The 18,488-nt window shown below is 42.6% G+C and overlaps 11 non-coding genes across 11 annotated transcripts; all 11 read right to left on the reverse strand.

Moving 5' to 3' along the window:
- Positions 1 to 4,078: 4,078 nt before the first annotated feature.
- Positions 4,079 to 4,150, reverse strand: trnae-cuc (transfer RNA glutamic acid (anticodon CUC)). Its single transcript has one exon. It is a non-coding gene; the product is annotated as a tRNA-Glu (tRNA).
- A 405-nt stretch (positions 4,151 to 4,555) lies between these two features.
- Positions 4,556 to 4,627, reverse strand: trnae-cuc (transfer RNA glutamic acid (anticodon CUC)). Its single transcript has one exon. It is a non-coding gene; the product is annotated as a tRNA-Glu (tRNA).
- A 707-nt stretch (positions 4,628 to 5,334) lies between these two features.
- trnae-uuc (transfer RNA glutamic acid (anticodon UUC)) lies at positions 5,335 to 5,406 on the reverse strand. The gene has a single exon. It is a non-coding gene; the product is annotated as a tRNA-Glu (tRNA).
- A 1,158-nt stretch (positions 5,407 to 6,564) lies between these two features.
- Positions 6,565 to 6,636, reverse strand: trnae-cuc (transfer RNA glutamic acid (anticodon CUC)). Its single transcript has one exon. It is a non-coding gene; the product is annotated as a tRNA-Glu (tRNA).
- A 1,606-nt stretch (positions 6,637 to 8,242) lies between these two features.
- Positions 8,243 to 8,314, reverse strand: trnae-uuc (transfer RNA glutamic acid (anticodon UUC)). The gene has a single exon. It is a non-coding gene; the product is annotated as a tRNA-Glu (tRNA).
- A 708-nt stretch (positions 8,315 to 9,022) lies between these two features.
- trnae-cuc (transfer RNA glutamic acid (anticodon CUC)) lies at positions 9,023 to 9,094 on the reverse strand. Its single transcript has one exon. It is a non-coding gene; the product is annotated as a tRNA-Glu (tRNA).
- A 397-nt stretch (positions 9,095 to 9,491) lies between these two features.
- On the reverse strand, positions 9,492 to 9,563 carry trnae-cuc (transfer RNA glutamic acid (anticodon CUC)). Its single transcript has one exon. It is a non-coding gene; the product is annotated as a tRNA-Glu (tRNA).
- A 3,455-nt stretch (positions 9,564 to 13,018) lies between these two features.
- On the reverse strand, positions 13,019 to 13,090 carry trnae-cuc (transfer RNA glutamic acid (anticodon CUC)). Its single transcript has one exon. It is a non-coding gene; the product is annotated as a tRNA-Glu (tRNA).
- Positions 13,091 to 14,249: 1,159 nt separating this feature from the next.
- trnae-cuc (transfer RNA glutamic acid (anticodon CUC)) lies at positions 14,250 to 14,321 on the reverse strand. Its single transcript has one exon. It is a non-coding gene; the product is annotated as a tRNA-Glu (tRNA).
- Positions 14,322 to 16,345: 2,024 nt separating this feature from the next.
- On the reverse strand, positions 16,346 to 16,417 carry trnae-cuc (transfer RNA glutamic acid (anticodon CUC)). The gene has a single exon. It is a non-coding gene; the product is annotated as a tRNA-Glu (tRNA).
- A 375-nt stretch (positions 16,418 to 16,792) lies between these two features.
- Positions 16,793 to 16,864, reverse strand: trnae-uuc (transfer RNA glutamic acid (anticodon UUC)). The gene has a single exon. It is a non-coding gene; the product is annotated as a tRNA-Glu (tRNA).
- Positions 16,865 to 18,488: the final 1,624 nt, after the last annotated feature.

An 18,488-nucleotide genomic window follows, 5' to 3' on the forward strand; every position in this document is an offset into this window, starting at 1 on the left:
CACTCAAAATCTCTCGATACATGGCTCCATTCAGTCTTTCCTTTACACAGATCAGTTATCCTGGTCCCTTTGCAGAAAAACAGCCCCAAAGCATGATGTTTCCACCCCCATGCTTCACAGTGGGTATGGTTATTCGGATGCAATTCAGTATTCTTTCTCCTCCAAACATGAGAACCTGTGTTTCTACCAAAAAGTTCTAATTTGGTTTCATCTGACCATAACACATTGTCCCAGTCCTCTTCTGGGTCATCCAAATACTCTCTAGCGAACCGCAGACGGGGCTGGACGTGTACTTTCTTCAGCAGGGGGACATGTCTGGCAGTGCAGGATTTGAGTCCCTGGCGGCGCATTGTGTTACTGTAGTTACATGTGGAAATTTGGTTCTAGGACATTTGATTTGAGCGCAATCCTCAAACTTAGGTCAAAAAAGCCATTTAAGCCTTTTCACAGTGAGATCTATGCGATATGGCCGAGAAATGTAATTTTGATGTTAACTCCCGTTACTGTGGTCCCAGCTCTCTGTAGGTCATTCACTAGGTGGTTTTGGGATTTTTGCTCACCGTTCTTGTTATCATTTTGAAGCCACGGGGTGAGATCTTGCATGGAGCCCGAGATCAGGGGAGATTATCAGTGCTCTTGTATGTCTTCCATTTTCTAATAATTGCTCCCACAGTTGATTTCTTTACACCAAGCGTGTTACCTATTGCAGATTCAGTCTTCCCAGCCTGGTGCAGGTCTACGATTTTGTCTCTGGTGTCCTTTGACAGCTCTTTGGTCTTGGACATAGTGGAGTTTGGAGTGTGACTGACTGAGCTTGTGGACAGGTGTCTTTTATACCGATAATGAGTTAAAACAGGTGCCATTAATACAGGTACATAATAAAAAATAAAAAATAAATACAGGTACATAATAAATATAATGAATTACCTTCGTTTTATGGCTGGGTTGAAAAAAAAGCGCGACGTCTGCAAACGGGTTTTCAGGGTAAAACAGACAAATTAAAAATAGTGCGGGGGCTTAATGCACCATGAGTCTGCTATGGCAGCATATAGACATATTGTTCTATCAAACACAACAGTTCTTTCACTTGAAATACAGCAGTTGAGGGGTGCAAGAGCAGAAACATCTTTTTCAGTCTTGTCTGTGTTTTACGCCATATATATCGTATTGGCCCGAATATAAGGCGGTGTTTTTTTTACATTGAAATTAGACTGAAAAAGAGGGGGTCGTCTTATATTTACGGTCTAGACATTATACCCTTTCACGACGCTAGATGGCGCCAGATATCATTAAAGCGATGTTCTGTCATGACAGCTCTAGCTACTCTCCCCATTCATGACGCTAGAAGGCGCCAGATATCATTAAAGCGATGTTCTGTCATGCCAGATCTCAGCTACTCTCAAGTTTGACCAGTTTGCATTATTTTATTGCAATGTTTTTCCTTATTCAGATTTGTTTCAAGACTACAGTTACAATTAGACTTCAATTTGATGGTTAATGCAGTTATTGCAATTTTGCTGTTTTATCACAATAGTTTGTTACATTTCAAAAACTAGAAGCCATTCATTTACGAATGTGATTTCGCTTTAGTTTACATATTTTAATGTTCAGATATTAAGATTTGAATGAGGCACAATAACATGCTTTTTCTCTCAAATATATTGTTATAATCATTTGTTTCAGATGTACTATAATTATTTTGGTGTTCAGAAAGTCTTTTTTCAAACTTGAGTCTTGAAAAAGAGGGGGTCTTTTTATAGTCAGAGCGCCGAATCCTAGCCACTAGACAACCAGGGACATGCTTAAACCTTTAAACAACAGATTAGAACCTTGATTGACTGATATCTTTATGTTGATGAACCCAGAAAAAAACGAGACCATCAAATGCCATACCATTGTATTATGACCTAGTCAACTCATTCCATGTCATCAATTATATCCATTTCATTTGAACTGAAAAACTTCCAGCGGACACTTATGTTTGAGTGTCATATATCTAGTCCAGGGGTCTGCAAGTCCGGTCCTCGAGAGCTTCTATCCTTCTATCCTTGTTTTCCATGCCTCCCTCCTTTAACACACCTGAAAAAACGATCAGCTCATCAGCAAGCTCTGCAGGAGCATGATCATGATCCAGATTATTTTGATTCAGGTGTGTTAAAGGAGGCCCTTGTGAAAACTGACATGCAAAATCTAACCCGGGCCGCGGCGGTGAAAGCGCCGAATCCTAGCCACTAGACCACCAGGGACATATTTGAAGCTTTCAGACAACATCCAGGGGTCTGCAAGTCCGGTCCTCGAGAACCTCTATGCAGCTTGTTTTCCATGCCTCCCTCCTTGAACACACCTGAACAAAGGATCAGCTCATCAGCAAGCTCTGCAATAGCCTGATCATGATCCAGGTGTGTTAAAGGAGGCCCTTGTGAAAATTGACATGGAGAATCCTTGTACTAATGTTCTACTTCCCTGACCGGGAATCGAACCTGTGAAAGTGCCGAATCCTAGCAACTAGACCACATTTGAAACCTTCAGACAACGGATTAGTACCTTCATAAATTGACCTCTGATTGTTGACCAACCTAGACAGCAACCATGAGATACTCAATTGCAGTACCATTGAATTCTGACCTACTCAACTCATAGGTAACCATTCATTATGGCAGATATCCATTTCAATGAACTGAAAAGCTTCCAGTGAATGCCCACGATTAAGTGCCAATCATCTTATCCGATTGTACTTGGTAGATCGCAACCTTTTCCAACGAAAATTAAGTGCATGTCTAGGAAAATCAAAGGCAGCCCATGTGTTTATAGACATGGAGAGTGCTCGAATGAGTGTTTGAATTCCCTGCGCGGCAAATGAACCCGAGCGCCAACTTCTTGCAACGAAACCACTTTGAGCCTTTAAAAGAACAGACAAGTACCTGGTTTGGTTGACCTCCGATTGTTGAACAACCCAAAAACAAACAATGGGAAACTCAACTGCAGTACCATTGTATTCTGACCTAATCAACTCATAGACAGCCATTCATTACGACATATATCCAATTCATTGAACTGAAAAACTGACACTGAATGCCCACAATTCAGTGTCATTCACCTTATCTAATTGTACTTGGTAGATCGCAACCTTTCCCAATCAATATGAGGTGCATGTCTAGCGCAGTCAATGGTAGCCCATGCATTTAGAGAGACTGAGAGTCCAGGAAAAAGTCGACAAATTCCCTGACCAGGAATCGAACCCGGGCCGCAGCGGTGAGAGCACCGAATCCTAGCCACCAGACAACCAGGGACATGCTTAAACCTTCAAACAACAAATTAGAACATTGATTGACTGACATCTTATTGTTGATTAACCCAGAAAAAACGAGATTATCAAATGCCATATTATGACCTAGTCAACTCATTGCATGCCATCGATTATATCCATTTCATTTGAACTGAAAAACTTCCAGTGAACGCTTATGTTTAAGTGCCATACATGTAGTCCAGGGGTCTCCAAGTCCGGTCCTCGAGAGCCTCTATCCAGCTTGTTTTCCATGCCTCCCTCCTTTAACACACCTGAACAAATGATGAGCTCATCAGCAAGCTCTGCAGGAGCCTGATCACGATCCAGATTATTTTATTCAGGTGTGTTAAAGGAGGCCCTTGTGAAAATTGACATGGAGAATCTTTGTACTAATGTTCTACTTCCCTGACCAGGAATCGAACCGGTGAAAGTGCCGAGTCCTTGCCACTATACCACCAGGGACATATCTGAAACCTTCAGACAACGGATTAGTACCTTGATAAATTGACCTCTGATTGTTGACCAATCTAGACATCAACAATGAGATACTCAATTGCAGTACCATTGAATTCTGACCAAATCAGCTCATAGGTAACCATTCATTATGGCAGATATCCATTTCATTGAACTGAAAAGCTTCCAGTGAATGCCCACAATTCAGTGCCATTCATCTTATCCGATTCTACTTGGAAGATCGCAACCTTTCCCAATCAAAAAAAGGTGCATGTTTTGCACAGTCAATGGTAGCCCATGCATTTAGAGAGATTGAGAGTCCAGGAAATAGACTACAAATTCCCTGACCGGGAATCGAACCCGGGCTGCGGCGGTGAGAGCGCCGAATCCTAGCCACTAGACAACCAGGGACGTGCTTAAACCTTCAAACAACAGATTAGAACCTTGATTGACTGACATCTTATTGTTCAAGAACCCAGAAAAAACGAGATTATCAAATGCCATAACATTGTATTATGACCTAGTCAACTCATTACATGCCATCGATTATATCCATTTCATTTGAACTGAAAAGCTTCCAGTGAACGCTTACGTTTTAGTGCCATACATCTAATCCAGGGGTCTGCAAGTCCGGTCCTCGAGAACCTGTATGCAGCTTGTTTTCTATGCCTCCCTCCTTGAACACACCCGAACAAAGGATCAGCTCATCAGCAAGCTCTGCAGTAGCCTGATCACGATCCAGATTATTTGATTCAGGTGTGTTAAAGGGGGCCCTTGTGAAAATTGACACGGATAATCCTTGTACTCATGTACTACTTCCCTGACCGGGAATCGAACCCGGGCCGCGGCGGTGAGAGCGCCGAATCCTAGCCACTAGACAACCAGGGACATGATTAAACCTTCAGACAACGGATTAGTACCTTCATAAGTTGACCTCTGATTGTTGACCAACCTAGACAGCAACAATGAGATACTCAATTGCAGTACCATTGATTTCTGACCTAATCAACTCATAGGTAACCATTCATTATGGCAGATATCCATTTCATTGAACTGAAAAGCTTCCAGTGAATGCCCACAATTCAGTGCCATTCATCTTATCCGATTGTACTTGGTAGATCGCAACCTTTCCCAATCAAAATGAAGTGCATGTCTAGGAAAATCAATGGCAGCCCATGTGTTTATAGAAATGAAGAGTCCTCGAATGAATGTTTGAATTCCCTGAGTGGCAAATGAACCCGAGTGCCAACTTCTTGCAATGAAACCACATTTGAGTCTTTAAAAGAACAGACAAGTACCTGGTTTGGTTGACCTCTGATTGTTGAACAACCCAGAAACCAACAATGGGAAACTCAACTGCAGTACCATTGTATTCTGACCTAATCAACTCATAGACAGCCATTCATTACGACATATATCCAATTCATTGTACTGAAAAGCTTCCAGTGAATGCCCACAATTCAGTGCCTCTCATCTTATCCGATTCTACTTGGTAGATTGCAACCTTTCCCAATCAAAAACAGGTGCATGTCTAGCACAGTCAATGGTAGCCCATGCATTTAGAGAGATTGAGAGTCCACAAAATAGACTACAAATTCCCTGACCGGGAATCGAACCCGGGCCGCGGCGGTGAAAGCGCCGAATCCTAGCCACTAGACAACCAGGGACATGCTTAAACTTTTAAACAACAGATTAGGACCTTGATTGACTGACATCTTATTGTTGATGAACCCAGAAAAAACGAGATTATCAAATGCCATACCATTGTATTATGACCTAGTCAACTCATTGCATGCCATCGATTATATCCATTTCATTTGAACTGAAAAACTTCAGTGAAAGCTTTGTTTCAGTGCCATACATCAAGTCCAGGGGTCTGCACGTCCGGTCCTCGAGAACCTCTATGCAGCTTGTTTTCCATGCCTCCCTCCTTGAACACACCTGAACAAAGGATCAGCTCATCAGCAAGCTCTGCAGTAGCCTGATCACGATCCAGGTGTGTTAAAGGAGGCCCTTGTGAAAACTGACATGGAGAATCCTTGTACTAATGTTCTACTTCCCTGACCGGGAATCGAACCGGTGAAAGCGCCGAATCCTAGCCACTAGACTACCAGGGACACATCTGAAACCTTCAGACAACGGATTAGTACCTTCATAAATTGACCTCTGATTGTTGACCAACCTAGACAGCATCAATGAGATACTCAATTGCAGTACCATTGAATTCTGACCTACTCAACTCATAGGTAACCATTCATTATGGCAGATATCCATTTCATTGAACTGAAAAGCTTCATTGAATGCCCACAATTCAGTGCCAATCATCTTACCTGATTGTACTTGGTAGATCACAACCTTTCTCAATCAAAATGAAGTGCATGTCTAGGAAAATCAATGGCAGCCCATGTGTTTATAGACATGGAGAGTCCTCGAATGAATGTTTGAATTCCCTGAGCGGCAAATGAACCCGAGCGCCAACTTCTTGCAATGAAACCACTTTTGAGCCTTTAAAAGAACAGACAAGTACCTGGTTTGGTTGACCTCTGATTGTTGAACAACCCAGAAAACCAACAATGGGAAACTCAACTGCAGTACCATTGTATTCTGACCTAATCAACTCATAGACAGCCATTCATTACGACATATATCCAATTCATTGAACTGAAAAGCTGACACTGAATACCCACAATTCAGTGCCTCTCATCTTATCCGATTCTACTTGGTAGATTGCAACCTTTCCCAATCAAAAACAGGTGCATGTCTAGCACAGTCAATGGTAGCCCATGCATTTAGAGAGATTGAGAGTCCACAAAATAGACTACAAATTCCCTGACCGGGAATCGAACCCGGGCCGCGGCGGTGAGAGCGCCGAATCCTAGCCACTAGACAACCAGGGACATGCTTAAACTTTTAAACAACAGATTAGGACCTTGATTGACTGACATCTTATTGTTGATGAACCCAGAAAAAACGAGATTATCAAATGCCATACCATTGTATTATGACCTAGTCAACTCATTGCATGCCATCGATTATATCCATTTCATTTGAACTGAAAAACTTCAGTGAAAGCTTTGTTTCAGTGCCATACATCAAGTCCAGGGGTCTGCACGTCCGGTCCTCGAGAACCTCTATGCAGCTTGTTTTCCATGCCTCCCTCCTTGAACACACCTGAACAAAGGATCAGCTCATCAGCAAGCTCTGCAGTAGCCTGATCACGATCCAGGTGTGTTAAAGGAGGCCCTTGTGAAAACTCATATGGAGAATCCTTGTACTAATGTTCTACTTCCCTGACCGGGAATCGAACCGGTGAAAGCGCCGAATCCTAGCCACTAGACCACCAGGGACACATCTGAAACCTTCAGACAACGGATTAGTACATTCATAAATTGACCTCTGCTTGTTGACCAACCTAGACAGCATCAATGAGATACTCAATTGCAGTACCATTGAATTCTGACCTACTCAACTCATAGGTAACCGTTCATTATGGCAGATATCCATTTCATTGAACTGAAAAGCTTCCAGTGAATGCCCACAATTCAGTGCCAATCATCTTACCTGATTGTACTTGGTAGATCACAACCTTTCTCAATCAAAATGAAGTGCATGTCTAGGAAAATCAATGGCAGCCCATGTGTTTATAGACATGGAGAGTCCTCGAATGAATGTTTGAATTCCCTGAGCGGCAAATGAACCCGAGCGCCAACTTCTTGCAATGAAACCACTTTTGAGCCTTTAAAAGAACAGACAAGTACCTGGTTTGGTTGACCTCTGATTGTTGAACAACCCAGAAAACCAACAATGGGAAACTCAACTGCAGTACCATTGTATTCTGACCTAATCAACTCATAGACAGCCATTCATTACGACATATATCCAATTCATTGAACTGAAAAGCTGACACTGAATACCCACAATTCAGTGCCATTCACCTTATCTGATTGTACTTGGTAGATCGCAACCTTTCCCAATCAATATGAGGTGCATGTCTAGCGCAGTCAATGGTAGCCCATGCATTTAGAGAGACAGAGAGTCCAGAAAAAAAGTCTACAAATTCCCTGACCGGGAATCGAACCCAGGCCGTGGCGGTGAGAGCGTCGAATCCTAGCCACTAGACAACCCGGGACATGCTAAAACCTTCATACAACAGATTAGATCCTTGATTGACTGACATCTTATTGTTCATGAACCCAGAAAAAATGAGATTATCAAATGCCATACCATTGTATTATGACCTAGTCAACTCATTGCATGCCATCGATTATATCCATTTCATTTGAACTGAAAAACTTCCAATGAACGCTTTGTTTCAGTGCCATACATCTAGTCTAGGGGTCTGCACGTCCGCTCCTCGAGAACCTTGATGCAGCTTGTTTTCCATGCCTCCCTCCTTGAACACACCTGAACAAAGGATCAGCTCATCAGCAAGCTCTGCAGTAGCCTGATCACGATCCAGATGTGTGAAAATTTACACGGAGAATCCTTGTACTCATGTACTACTTCCCTGACCGGGAATCGAACCCGGGCCGCGGCGGTGAAAGCGCCGAATCCTAGCCACTAGACCACCAGGGACACATTTGAAACCTTCAGACAACGGATTAGTACCTTCATAAGTTGACCTCTGATTGTTGACCGACCTAGACAGCAACAATGAGATACTCAATTGCAGTACCATTGATTTCTGACCTAATCAACTCATAGGTAACCATTCATTATGGCAGATATCCATTTCATTGAACTGAAAAGCTTCCAGTGAATGCCCACAATTCAGTGCCATTCATCTTATCCGATTGTACTCTGTAGATCGCAACCTTTCCCAATCAAAATGAAGTGCATGTCTAGGAAAATCAATGGCAGCCCATGTGTTTATAGAAATGAAGAGTCCTCGAATGAATGTTTGAATTCCCTGAGTGGCAAATGAACCCGAGTGCCAACTTCTTGCAATGAAACCACATTTGAGCCTTTAAAAGAACAGACAAGTACCTGGTTTGGTTGACCTCTGATTGTTGAACAACCCAGAAACCAACAATGGGAAACTCAACTGCAGTACCATTGTATTCTGACCTAATCAACTCATAGACAGCCATTCATTACGACATATATCCAATTCATTGTACTGAAAAGCTTCCAGTGAATGCCCACAATTCAGTGCCTCTCATCTTATCCGATTCTACTTGGTAGATTGCAACCTTTCCCAATCAAAAACAGGTGCATGTCTAGCACAGTCAATGGTAGCCCATGCATTTAGAGAGATTGAGAGTCCACAAAATAGACTACAAATTCCCTGACCGGGAATCGAACCCGGGCCGCGGCGGTGAGAGCGCCGAATCCTAGCCACTAGACAACCAGGGACATGCTTAAACCTTCAAACAACAAATTAGAACATTGATTGACTGACATCTTATTGTTGATTAACCCAGAAAAAACGAGATTATCAAATGCCATATTATGACCTAGTCAACTCATTGCATGCCATCGATTATATCCATTTCATTTGAACTGAAAAACTTCCAGTGAACGCTTATGTTTAAGTGCCATACATCTAGTCTAGGGGTCTGCACGTCTGCTCCTCGAGAACCTTGATGCAGCTTGTTTTCCATGCCTCCCTCCTTGAACACACCCGAACAAAGGATCAGCTCATCAGCAAGCTCTGCAGTAGCCTGATCACGATCCAGATTATTTGATTGAGGTGTGTTAAAGGGGGCCCTTGTGAAAATTGACACGGATAATCCTTGTACTCATGTACTACTTCCCTGACCGGGAATCGAACCCGGGCCGCGGCGGTGAGAGCGCCGAATCCTAGCCACTAGACAACCAGGGACATGATTAAACCTTCAGACAACGGATTAGTACCTTCATAAGTTGACCTCTGATTGTTGACCAACCTAGACAGCAACAATGAGATACTCAATTGCAGTACCATTGATTTCTGACCTAATCAACTCATAGGTAACCATTCATTATGGCAGATATCCATTTCATTGAACTGAAAAGCTTCCAGTGAATGCCCACAATTCAGTGCCATTCATCTTATCCGATTGTACTTGGTAGATCGCAACCTTTCCCAATCAAAATGAAGTGCATGTCTAGGAAAATCAATGGCAGCCCATGTGTTTATCGAAATGAAGAGTCCTCGAATGAATGTTTGAATTCCCTGAGTGGCAAATGAACCCGAGTGCCAACTTCTTGCAATGAAACCACATTTGAGCCTTTAAAAGAACAGACAAGTACCTGGTTTGGTTGACCTCTGATTGTTGAACAACCCAGAAACCAACAATGGGAAACTCAACTGCAGTACCATTGTATTCTGACCTAATCAACTCATAGACAGCCATTCATTACGACATATATCCAATTCATTGTACTGAAAAGCTTCCAGTGAATGCCCACAATTCAGTGCCTCTCATCTTATCCGATTCTACTTGGTAGATTGCAACCTTTCCCAATCAAAATGAAGTGCATGTCTAGGAAAATCAATGGCAGCCCATGTGTTTATAGACATGGAGAGTCCTCGAATGAATGTTTGAATTCCCTGAGCAGCAAATGAACCCGAGCGCCAACTTCTTGCAATGAAACCACTTTTGAGCCTTTAAAAGAACAGACAAGTACCTGGTTTGGTTGACCTCTGATTGTTGAACAACCCAGAAAACCAACAATGGGAAACTCAACTGCAGTATCATTGTATTCTGACCTAATCAACTCATAGACAGCCATTCATTACGACATATATCCAATTCATTGAACTGAAAAGCTGACACTGAATACCCACAATTCAGTGCCATTCACCTTATCTGATTGTACTTGGTAGATCGCAACCTTTCCCAATCAAAATGAAGTGCATGTCTAGGAAAATCAATGGCAGCCCATGTGTTTATAGAAATGAAGAGTCCTCGAATGAATGTTTGAATTCCCTGAGTGGCAAATGAACCCGAGTGCCAACTTCTTGCAATGAAACCACTTTTGAGCCTTTAAAAGAACAGACAAGTACCTGGTTTGGTTGACCTCTGATTGTTGAACAACCCAGAAAACCAACAATGGGAAACTCAACTGCAGTACCATTGTATTCTGACCTAATCAACTCATAGACAGCCATTCATTACGACATATATCCAATTCATTGAACTGAAAAGCTGACACTGAATACCCACAATTCAGTGCCATTCACCTTATCTGATTGTACTTGGTAGATCGCAACCTTTCCCAATCAATATGAGGTGCATGTCTAGCGCAGTCAATGGTAGCCCATGCATTTAGAGAGACAGAGAGTCCAGAAAAAAAGTCTACAAATTCCCTGACCGGGAATCGAACCCAGGCCGTGGCGGTGAGAGCGTCGAATCCTAGCCACTAGACAACCCGGGACATGCTAAAACCTTCATACAACAGATTAGATCCTTGATTGACTGACATCTTATTGTTCATGAACCCAGAAAAAATGAGATTATCAAATGCCATACCATTGTATTATGACCTAGTCAACTCATTGCATGCCATCGATTATATCCATTTCATTTGAACTGAAAAACTTCCAATGAACGCTTTGTTTCAGTGCCATACATCTAGTCTAGGGGTCTGCACGTCCGCTCCTCGAGAACCTTGATGCAGCTTGTTTTCCATGCCTCCCTCCTTGAACACACCTGAACAAAGGATCAGCTCATCAGCAAGCTCTGCAGTAGCCTGATCACGATCCAGGTGTGTTAAAGGAGGCCCTTGTGAAAACTCATATGGAGAATCCTTGTACTAATGTTCTACTTCCCTGACCGGGAATCGAACCGGTGAAAGCGCCGAATCCTAGCCACTAGACCACAAGGGACACATCTGAAACCTTCAGACAACGGATTAGTACATTCATAAATTGACCTCTGATTGTTGACCAACCTAGACAGCATCAATGAGATACTCAATTGCAGTACCATTGAATTCTGACCTACTCAACTCATAGGTAACCATTCATTATGGCAGATATCCATTTCATTAAACTGAAAAGCTTCCAGTGAATGCCCACAATTCAGTGCCAATCATCTTACCTGATTGTACTTGGTAGATCACAACCTTTCTCAATCAAAATGAAGTGCATGTCTAGGAAAATCAATGGCAGCCCATGTGTTTATAGACATGGAGATTCCTCGAATGAATGTTTGAATTCCCTGAGCGGCAAATGAACCCGAGCGCCAACTTCTTGCAATGAAACCACTTTTGAGACTTTAAAAGAACAGACAAGTACCTGGTTTGGTTGACCTCTGATTGTTGAACAACCCAGAAAACCAACAATGGGAAACTCAACTGCAGTACCATTGTATTCTGACCTAATCAACTCATAGACAGCCATTCATTACGACATATATCCAATTCATTGAACTGAAAAGCTTCCAGTGAATGCCCACAATTCAGTGCCAATCATCTTACCTGATTGTACTTGGTAGATCACAACCTTTCTCAATCAAAATGAAGTGCATGTCTAGGAAAATCAATGGCAGCCCATGTGTTTATAGACATGGAGAGTCCTCGAATGAATGTTTGAATTCCCTGAGCAGCAAATGAACCCGAGCGCCAACTTCTTGCAATGAAACCACTTTTGAGCCTTTAAAAGAACAGACAAGTACCTGGTTTGGTTGACCTCTGATTGTTGAACAACCCAGAAAACCAACAATGGGAAACTCAACTGCAGTACCATTGTATTCTGACCTAATCAACTCATAGACAGCCATTCATTACGACATATATCCAATTCATTGAACTGAAAAGCTGACACTGAATACCCACAATTCAGTGCCATTCACCTTATCTGATTGTACTTGGTAGATCGCAACCTTTCCCAATCAAAATGAAGTGCATGTCTAGGAAAATCAATGGCAGCCCATGTGTTTATAGAAATGAAGAGTCCTCGAATGAATGTTTGAATTCCCTGAGCGGCAAATGAACCCGAGTGCCAACTTCTTGCAATGAAACCACATTTGAGCCTTTAAAAGAACAGACAAGTACCTGGTTTGGTTGACCTCTGATTGTTGAACAACCCAGAAACCAACAATGGGAAACTCAACTGCAGTACCATTGTATTCTGACCTAATCAACTCATAGACAGCCATTCATTACGACATATATCCAATTCATTTTACTGAAAAGCTTCCAGTGAATGCCCACAATTCAGTGCCTCTCATCTTATCCGATTCTACTTGGTAGATTGCAACCTTTCCCAATCAAAAACAGGTGCATGTCTAGCACAGTCAATGGTAGCCCATGCATTTAGAGAGATTGAGAGTCCACAAAATAGACTACAAATTCCCTGACCGGGAATCGAACCCGGGCCGCGGCGGTGAGAGCGCCGAATCCTAGCCACTAGACAACCAGGGACATGCTTAAATTTTTAAACAACAGATTAGGACCTTGATTGACTGACATCTTATTGTTGATGAACCCAGAAAAAACGAGATTATCAAATGCCATACCATTGTATTATGACCTAGTCAACTCATTGCATGCCATCGATTATATCCATTTCATTTGAACTGAAAAACTTCAGTGAAAGCTTTGTTTCAGTGCCATACATCAAGTCCAGGGGTCTGCACGTCCGGTCCTCGAGAACCTCTATGCAGCTTGTTTTCCATGCCTCCCTCCTTGAACACACCTGAACAAAGGATCAGCTCATCAGCAAGCTCTGCAGTAGCCTGATCACGATCCAGGTGTGTTAAAGGAGGCCCTTGTGAAAACTGACATGGAGAATCCTTGTACTAATGTTCTACTTCCCTGACCGGGAATCGAACCGGTGAAAGCGCCGAATCCTAGCCACTAGACCACCAGGGACACATCTGAAACCTTCAGACAACGGATTAGTACATTCATAAATTGACCTCTGATTGTTGACCAACCTAGACAGCATCAATGAGATACTCAATTGGAGTACCATTGAATTCTGACCTACTCAACTCATAGGTAACCATTCATTATGGCAGATATCCATTTCATTGAACTGAAAAGCTTCCAGTGAATGCCCACAATTCAGTGCCAATCATCTTACCTGATTGTACTTGGTAGATCACAACCTTTCTCAATCAAAATGAAGTGCATGTCTAGGAAAATCAATGGCAGCCCATGTGTTTATAGACATGGAGAGTCCTCGAATGAATGTTTGAATTCCCTGAGCGGCAAATGAACCCGAGCGCCAACTTCTTGCAATGAAACCACTTTTGAGCCTTTAAAAGAACAGACAAGTACCTGGTTTGGTTGACCTCTGATTGTTGAACAACCCAGAAAACCAACAATGGGAAACTCAACTGCAGTACCATTGTATTCTGACCTAATCAACTCATAGACAGCCATTCATTACGACATATATCCAATTCATTGAACTGAAAAGCTGACACTGAATACCCACAATTCAGTGCCATTCACCTTATCTGATTGTACTTGGTAGATCGCAACCTTTCCCAATCAATATGAGGTGCATGTCTAGCACAGTCAATGGTAGCCCATGCATTTAGAGAGATTGAGAGTCCACAAAATAGACTACAAATTCCCTGACCGGGAATCGAACCCGGGCCGCGGCGGTGAGAACGCCGAATCCTAGCCACTAGACAACCAGGGACATGCTTAAGCTTTTAAACAACAGATTAGGACCTTGATTGACTGACATCTTATTGTTGATGAACCCAGAAAAAACGAGATTATCAAATGCCATACCATTGTATTATGACCTAGTCAACTCATTGCATGCCATCGATTATATCCATTTCATTTGAACTGAAAAACTTCAGTGAAAGCTTTGTTTCAGTGCCATACATCAAGTCCAGGGGTCTGCACGTCCGGTCCTTTAGAACCTCTATGCAGCTTGTTTTCCATGCCTCCCTCCTTGAACACACCTGAACAAAGGATCAGCTCATCAGCAAGCTCTGCAGTAGCCTGATCACGATCCAGGTGTGTTAAAGGAGGCCCTTGTGAAAACTCACATGGAGAATCCTTGTACTAATGTTCTACTTCCCTGACCGGGAATCGAACCGGTGAAAGCGCCGAATCCTAGCCACTAGACCACCAGGGACACATCTGAAACCTTCAGACAACGGATTAGTACATTCATAAATTGACCTCTGATTGTTGACCAACCTAGACAGCATCAATGAGATACTCAATTGCAGTACCATTGAATTCTGACCTACTCAACTCATAGGTAACCATTCATTATGGCAGATATCCATTTCATTGAACTGAAAAGCTTCCAGTGAATGCCCACAATTCAGTGCCAATCATCTTACCTGATTGTACTTGGTAGATCACAACCTTTCTCAATCAAAATGAAGTGCATGTCTAGGAAAATCAATGGCAGCCCATGTGTTTATAGACATGGAGAGTCCTCGAATGAATGTTTGAATTCCCTGAGCGGCAAATGAACCCGAGCGCCAACTTCTTGCAATGAAACCACTTTTGAGCCTTTAAAAGAACAGACAAGTACCTGGTTTGGTTGACCTCTGATTGTTGAACAACCCAGAAAACCAACAATGGGAAACTCAACTGCAGTACCATTGTATTCTGACCTAATCAACTCATAGACAGCCATTCATTACGACATATATCCAATTCATTGAACTGAAAAGCTGACACTGAATACCCACAATTCAGTGCCATTCACCTTATCTGATTGTACTTGGTAGATCGCAACCTTTCCCAATCAATATGAGGTGCATGTCTAGCGCAGTCAATGGTAGCCCATGCATTTAGAGAGACAGAGAGTCCAGAAAAAAAGTCTACAAATTCCCTGACCGGGAATCGAACCCAGGCCGCGGCGGTGAGAGCGTCGAATCCTAGCCACTAGACAACCAGGGACATGCTAAAACCTTCATACAACAGATTAGATCCTTGATTGACTGACATCTTATTGTTCATGAACCCAGAAAAAATGAGATTATCAAATGCCATACCATTGTATTATGACCTAGTCAACTCATAGCATGCCATCGATTATATCCATTTCATTTGAACTGAAAAACTTCCAATGAACGCTTTGTTTCAGTGCCATACATCTAGTCTAGGGGTCTGCACGTCCGGTCCTCGAGAACCTTGATGCAGCTTGTTTTCCATGCCTCCCTCCTTGAACACACCTGAACAAAGGATCAGCTCATCAGCAAGCTCTGCAGTAGCCTGATCACCATCCAGGAGTGTTAAAGGAGGCCCTTGTGAAAATTGACATGGAGAATCCTTGTACTAATGTTCGACTTCCCTGACCGGGAATCGAACACGGGCCGCGGCAGTGAAAGCGCCGAGCCCTTGCCACTATACCACCAGGGACATATCTGAAACCTTCAGACAACGGATTAGTACCTTGATAAATTGACCTCTGATTGTTGACCAACCTAGACATCAACAATGAGATACTCAATTGCAGTACCATTGAATTCTGACCTAATCAACTCATAGGTAACCATTCATTATGGCAGATATCCATTTCATTGAACTGAAAAGCTTCCAGTGAATGCCCACAATTCAGTGCCTCTCATCTTATCCGATTCTACTTGGTAGATTGCAACCTTTCCCAATCAAAAACAGGTGCATGTCTAGCACAGTCAATGGTAGCCCATGCATTTAGAGAGATTGAGAGTCCACAAAATACACTACAAATTCCCTGACCGGGAATCGAACCCGGGCCGCGGCGGTGAGAGCGCCGAATCCTAGCCACTAGACAACCAGGGACATGCTTAAACTTTTAAACAACAGATTAGGACCTTGATTGACTGACATCTTATTGTTGATGAACCCAGAAAAAACGAGATTATCAAATGCCATACCATTGTATTATGACCTAGTCAACTCATTGCATGCCATCGATTATATCCATTTCATTTGAACTGAAAAGCTTCCAGTGAATGCTTATGTTTCAGTGCCATACATCTAATCCAGTGGTCTGCAAGTCCGGTCCTCGAGAACCTCTATGCAGCTTGTTTTCCATGCCTCCCTCCTTGAACACACCTGAACAAAGGATCAGCTCATCAGCAAGCTCTGCAGTAGCCTGATCACGATCCAGATGTGTGAAAATTTACACGGAGAATCCTTGTACTCATGTACTACTTCCCTGACCGGGAATCGAACCCGGGCCGCGGCGGTGAAAGCGCCGAATCCTAGCCACTAGACCACCAGGGACACATCTGAAACCTTCAGACAACGGATTAGTACATTCATAAATTGACCTCTGATTGTTGACCAACCTAGACAGCATCAATGAGATACTCAATTGCAGTACCATTGAATTCTGACCTACTCAACTCATAGGTAACCATTCATTATGGCAGATATCCATTTCATTGAACTGAAAAGCTTCCAGTGAATGCCCACAATTCAGTGCCAATCATCTTACCTGATTGTACTTGGTAGATCACAACCTTTCTCAATCAAAATGAAGTGCATGTCTAGGAAAATCAATGGCAGCCCATGTGTTTATAGACATGGAGATTCCTCGAATGAATGTTTGAATTCCCTGAGCGGCAAATGAACCCGGGCGCCAACTTCTTGCAATGAAACCACTTTTGAGACTTTAAAAGAACAGACAAGTACCTGGTTTGGTTGACCTCTGATTGTTGAACAACCCAGAAAACCAACAATGGGAAACTCAACTGCAGTACCATTGTATTCTGACCTAATCAACTCATAGACAGCCATTCATTACGACATATATCTAATTCATTGAACTGAAAAGCTTCCAGTGAATGCCCACAATTCAGTGCCAATCATCTTACCTGATTGTACTTGGTAGATCACAACCTTTCTCAATCAAAATGAAGTGCATGTCTAGGAAAATCAATGGCAGCCCATGTGTTTATAGACATGGAGAGTCCTCGAATGAATGTTTGAATTCCCTGAGCGGCAAATGAACCCGAGCGCCAACTTCTTGCAATGAAACCACTTTTGAGCCTTTAAAAGAACAGACAAGTACCTGGTTTGGTTGACCTCTGATTGTTGAACAACCCAGAAAACCAACAATGGGAAACTCAACTGCAGTACCATTGTATTCTGACCTAATCAACTCATAGACAGCCATTCATTACGACATATATCCAATTCATTGAACTGAAAAGCTGACACTGAATACCCACAATTCAGTGCCATTCACCTTATCTGATTGTACTTGGTAGATCGCAACCTTTCCCAATCAAAATGAAGTGCATGTCTAGGAAAATCAATGGCAGCCCATGTGTTTATAGAAATGAAGAGTCCTCGAATGAATGTTTGAATTCCCTGAGTGGCAAATGAACCCGAGTGCCAACTTCTTGCAATGAAACCACATTTGAGCCTTTAAAAGAACAGACAAGTACCTGGTTTGGTTGACCTCTGATTGTTGAACAACCCAGAAACCAACAATGGGAAACTCAACTGCAGTACCATTGTATTCTGACCTAATCAACTCATAGACAGCCATTCATTACGACATATATCCAATTCATTGTACTGAAAAGCTTCCAGTGAATGCCCACAATTCAGTGCCTCTCATCTTATCCGATTCTACTTGGTAGATTGCAACCTTTCCCAATCAAAAACAGGTGCATGTCTAGCACAGTCAATGGTAGCCCATGCATTTAGAGAGATTGAGAGTCCACAAAATAGACTACAAATTCCCTGACCGGGAATCGAACCCGTGCCGCGGCGGTGAGAGCGCCGAATCCTAGCCACTAGACAACCAGGGACATGCTTAAACTTTTAAACAACAGATTAGGACCTTGATTGACTGACATCTTATTGTTGATGAACCCAGAAAAAACGAGATTATCAA

The sequence above is a fragment of the Corythoichthys intestinalis genome, chromosome 18, assembly GCF_030265065.1.
Source record: "Corythoichthys intestinalis isolate RoL2023-P3 chromosome 18, ASM3026506v1, whole genome shotgun sequence".
NCBI classification, from domain to species: Eukaryota; Metazoa; Chordata; class Actinopteri; order Syngnathiformes; family Syngnathidae; genus Corythoichthys; species Corythoichthys intestinalis.